Here is a 6000-nt window from a genome sequence, read left to right on the forward strand (position 1 = left end):
TACGTTTGATCTTTGTCACCAACCTTTAACCTTTTATTCATTACGTGTAATATTTCCGAGGTCTGATCTAAAACATAAATTCCGTTCATGGAAACTGCCTTGTCGTAAATCATATCGTGTAATGAGAAAATGCAAGCATTGTTTTCTATTACAAATGAAAAACCAAGTTTATCAAGCGCAAAACTGAAATAATGTTTTTCGAAAGACTAGGAACATAATAGCAACAAATAAAGACAACTCAAATCCGCTAGGAAGCTGGATCACATATGTCCCCTTGGAGATGGCAGCTACTCTTGCTCCATTCCCGACACGCAGTCCACCTCACCCTTTACGAGGGGTTCGATGTTTCGGAGCCCCCGCACATGATTACACAGATGAGAACCACAACCAATATCAAGTACCCAAGTTCCGTAACTTGCGTGGTTAATCTCAATCATGTGAATAAAAGTAGAAGAGAGAGAAGACATACCAACGGGTTTAACACGACCTGCCTTTAAGTCCTCATGATAAACAGGACATGTGCGTCTCCAATGCCCATTCTTGTGGCAATGATGGCATTCCATGTTTTCACTCTTGCTCTTTGTCATGCCTGATGAGTTGCTCGCCTCACCAGGACCACTCTTACCTGAACCCGACTTCTTGAACTTCGCCTTACCTACTGTTAGGTTTGCCGGAGCTTTGCCCTTACCTTTCCCTTTGTTTGACACAACGAGAACATCCTGTTTCGAGCTCCCACTGAACTTCATGTCCTTCTCGGTCTGTACGAGGAGGGAGTGCAATTCATGGGGAGTTTTCTTCAAATCATTCATATAGTAATTCGCTCTGAATTGCGAATAACCATCGTGGAGTGAGTGAAGAATACGGTCGATAACAATATTCTCGCTGATGTTACAGTTAAAGGTCTCCAGTTTCTCGACATTCTCAATCATGCTGAGAATGTGTGGGCTAACCGGTTGGCCCTTCTGGAGTCTCGCATCAAAGAAGCGAGTGGTATGCTCATAGGTCACGATTCTCGGTGCTTTCGAGAATTCCTTGGTGAGCGTGGTGAAAATCTTGTTTGCACCATGGGCTATGAAGCGTTTCTGCAAATTGGGTTCCATTGCAAAAATGAGTACGTTTTTAATCGCACCCGCTTCCATGACGAAATCGTTATAAGTAGCGATCTCGTTAGCTCCAGCCGTGGGACCTGGGTGTGGCGGCATGGGCTCAAGTAGATATTTGAGCTTTCCGTCAGCAGCGGCAGCATTCCGTAACGCTGCCTCCCAGTCCGCGAAGTTGGATCCATCATTCTTCAGTCGAGTAGACTGATTCATCTGATTCATGAAGATCCTAAGCCAGGACTCACGGTCCAATGTGGCACTTGGCATTGGGTTATCACTTGAACCAGCCATTTGTTGTTTAGCAGTTTAAAATCGTGATCTACACTGAAAAAGAAAGAAAAACAAAACGAAATAAGCAACTCATCGAGGTGATTTAAGTCTATTTTAAAATTCATTTTAAACATGTAGACTCTCGCACTTGCATAATTGATCTCCCTCAAGAAAGATACAAGTGATCCCAAGACTCAATTTCTGTAAATTGATAAGCCAACTGTTTAGCTAATTCTTCCGGAAGAACTCTTGGTCGATAGATTTCCGTAAATCCTATCTATAGTCCACCATGATCACAGGATCGTACGAGTGACCATAGCGTTGAGATAAAATAGGTCAATCGGTTCCAACTTACCCGACGTAGAAGGGGTCATAGTATGCCTACCGACGAAGAAGGGACTCATTGGAGTTTGACCTATAAAGACCGCTCTCAATTTTAGTTTATACGAGGAAGATCCCATCAACAAAATTATAATTCATTTTAAGTGAACGAATAACTAGCGTCTGTCGTGAATGAATTTATTTGGATGATGGCTTAAAACGTGTGACATGAGAATGTCAATGAAAACTAACTCGTGACCTCTATATGTGTCAGTTTTCATGCAATAAATTATAGGTGGTTTGGTTTTTAGGCGGAATATGATGCAAATAATCGTTGCGAAAAATAAATAAAGGAATGCATTACGTAAATAAAAAATTCCTAGTGTGGCCTATCCTAGTATAAGAACAAAAATACAACTTTGGAGTCCACCGTTGGACCCGAAAAGCTTGTCTTGATGTTCCATCTTGATCCAAGTAGCGGGAGTGAGCATCTGGTCTCCATCTTTGGTCTTCTCAAAAAATACAATTTAAAATTACAAATATAAACCTATTTACATTCTAATTAAAACTGTAATTACAAGTGAAAAATCCAAAACGGAGATGCGAGATCTCAAAATACAACCAAGACCGTGTTCCATCATTACGGTAACACGTTCTACTAAGGCCACACTAAGTTACAACTGATTGCAAAAATTAAATACGTAATAAAAGGCATTCACGGCATTCATAAATTTACGATAAATAAAATGCATCAACTAAAAATAAATTCATTCGTGACATAATTCCGTAATTATGTTTAATTTATCCAAACCACCTTTTAATGATTAAAAATCATGTGATAAAACCGCTTCTATCATTTAATTTTAATCCATTACAATCCGTCATTTTAAAGACGCTTTAAAACAACTATATGGTACGTGAGTGAACCGATTCACTATTAAGCGAGTGTACTATATCCGTATAAAGTACAAATTGAAGCCAAAAGAAAATTTAAATCAAAAGAAACAAATTTTCAAAGCTGTTAAAGACAAAATCCCTCGATCCAGGGACATAAGTGCTCGATCGAGGAACTAAAGGGCTCGATCGACTGAACTGCAAGTCGATCGAGAGGTATGCTAACCAGGAGGTGCTCGATCGACAACACTGGTGGTCGATCGAGTACCTATATCAGCAAATCTGCTCGATCGAGTACGAGGACAACTCGATCGAGCAGAGGGGTTTTGAAAGCGGTCGATCGAAAGTACAAAGAAGGACTCGATCGAGCAAAAGGTTTTTGAAACAGGGTCGATCGAGTACAACAGGGACTCGATCGAGCAAAAACAAGACAGAAACAGCACTCGATCGAGTAGAAATACGCTCGATCGAACGCTTATATGGCTGAAATTTCAAAACCCTCGTGAAAACAGTTTGTCAAGACAAAATCAATTGCTATTTTGATCGAAAACGCATCAAAACAAATTTAACAATTGACAAAAACTTGACATGTTGCTATAATCTCCGTATAAAATAACAACATGTAAAAACAACATGAAATTTGAAACAAAACAGCCGTGTAAAAGATGGCACGGTTTGGTTTTCGAGACAAAACAACAACAAGCGCAACCGTGTAAACAAGACACGGTTCCCAAAGCAACCAAAGACGCAGCAATTAAAAAAAAAATTCTGCCGAGTAAAAAAAAAATATGGCTGCCGAGTAAAAAAAAAATGTGAGCCGTGACATTTTTTTTAACCAAAATTCATCGTTTCAACAATCGTTTGATGAAAAACACATATAAAAATTTTACGTGGCCTCGCTCTGATACCACTTGTGGGTTAATATCCGTATACTACCCCTCGAATTAAGGATTATAACGTAAAATTCATATGCAATTTATAGTCATAAAACGAAAATAACAAGGAAACGATAAAGATTAGAAATCAACCTCGGGTCCTTTAAATTGCGGCGTAAAGAACAGAAATCAAAGCAGATTTCCTCCTAATCGTTGCACCCAAGACTTTGTCCGAGATATGCCCTTGTGCTAGAACAGTGTTCTCCGATTGCCTTGCAATATAGGGAGAACTGATGTGAGTTTTTGTCGAGATGAGAGATCTCAGGTTTTTCAGAGAGGAATACTCTTCAAAACCCTAATTTTTGTTTCAAATGATGATTAGGTTTAACAGAAGGAGGAGGTCTCCTTTTGTTCTCCTAATTCGGCCAAAACCGTGACCCACAAGGGGAAGTGGGCTTCCACTTCCTCTTGATTTTAACTCGAGGTCCGGTTCGTTAAATACTTAAATGTATATGACGGGTTTGTATTATAAACTGTTATCGGTTATCGGAAATTAAGGCATCAGCTAATAATACGGGTTAGCTGAATTATTTATACGTGTCCGACAAAACAGTATTGTATAATTATTTTTAATATACATTTAATTAAATATAAATCACGTATATTTAATTTTACGAATTAACTGGTTAATTCGCCTTAGCCCATGATATTTAATCCGTATTAAATATAATATCTCAACATCACATATTTGACTAATTACTAGTCAAATGACTCGGACTAACTGGTTAGTCAATTTTGGCATCTACATGACAGTATTTTCATACCGTCACATCTCTCGAACGTATCCTATAGGTGTGACTTTTAGGGACCAGTTGATCACCGCCATCTGTATGACAATAACGTCAAACTTATCTAGCAAGCCAACCGTTATTGATAAACGTGGATCAACTGATAATAATACCAAAGTATGCCCTTTGATCCTTTTAGAGGTTTATAAGTCCTTGCACTAACTGTTAAGGACACCAACCCCAACAATAGGTGGTGGACTTTGACCGGTCCTACCGCTACTCAAGACCCCAACTTTTATTGGAGCCGCTTTAAGTCACTTGTGGAGACCCGCTTCTACCCTAAGGAGCTAAAGCAACAAAGATTGAATGAGTTCATGGACTTCAAGCAAGGGAAGCTATCAATTCAAGCCTACACCGACAAGTTTAATGAACTTGCTCACTATGCCTCCAAGTTCGTGAAAGATGAGGAGGATCGTGTCTACTTCTACAAGAACAAGTTGAATCCTAAGGTGGAAAGCATGGTGAGAAGAAGCTCAACTACCTTTGTGGAAGTCTATGATGATGCTATTTGGGCAGAAAGCTCTTTGAAGGCTATTGAAGAAGAATCCAAGCCCCACTCCTCTTCTCATTCTTACCGTTCTAACTTTCATGGCAAGAGACCATTTGTACCTTCTACTTCCAACTATGCCAACAAGAGAAGGTTTGTGCCAAGGATGCTAGACCAAGGAGGACAAGGACCAAGAGTTCAAGAACCTAGAGGCCAAGCTCACTCCTCAACTAATGAACTTGAGAAGGACCGTAAGTGCTACCATTGTAGACAAGCTCTACACCCCGGAATTGGATGCTATGGCAAGCCCTTGACTTGCTTTCATTGAAGAAGCCCGGACATCATGTTGACGATTGCGCCGAGAAGAAGAATGCTCCTACTCCAAATGCTAGGCCAAGAGGAACCATATTTGTCATGAGTCGAGCTGAAGCCGCCGCTCATCCTGATATCATTACGGGTATGTTCTCAATTTTTTATCAACCTTGCCTCATCTTATTTGATACCGGTGCATCTTTATCTTTTATATCTTCCAAATTTTCCGAAAAGCTAGCCCTTGAACCCATTCCTAGTGAGGAAACTTCTATATCCTTACCTTCCGGAGAAATGTTCTCTTGTTCCCTTTCTTTCTCCGACATTCCTATCTCTATTTCGGGAACCTTGTTCCCCGCTAACCTACTTCGTTTTCCCCTTGAGGAATTCGATGTAATTTTGGGTATGGATTGGTTGTCAAAGTATGATGCAATATTCGAGTGTAGAGACCAAAAGATTTGCCTCAAGAGTCCAATAGGAACCCGTGTGTCCTATAGAGGAGTCCTTTCCCAAGAAGGTGTGAAATTGATTTCCTGTAACAACCCGGATTATAAAACAAAGGAAAAACTTATATAAAGTAAATATCACAGTACGATACTGATAAAAGGGTCAAGGTGGCGGAAACACCTGACCAATCCGGTTCGCTACTAAATCCAAAACAACTAATACATTATTCAAAAGGTTCTTAAAACTTAAAAGCAAACTCCTATTTTATTATTAAGCTCGCTTCGCACATTTTCCAAGCAAGCATCAACCAGACAACAAACATCTGAACAACCTGAGAATGGGGGTCGACAATCAGTCGGGAGTAACTAGATGCTCTCCCAGTCACGTTTACAACAATTGAATATAACCAACAATCATTAACAATTGAAATGCAAAACTAGTAAACATGT

This window comes from Silene latifolia, chromosome 1 (assembly GCF_048544455.1).
Source record: "Silene latifolia isolate original U9 population chromosome 1, ASM4854445v1, whole genome shotgun sequence".
Lineage (NCBI taxonomy): Eukaryota > Viridiplantae > Streptophyta > Magnoliopsida > Caryophyllales > Caryophyllaceae > Silene > Silene latifolia.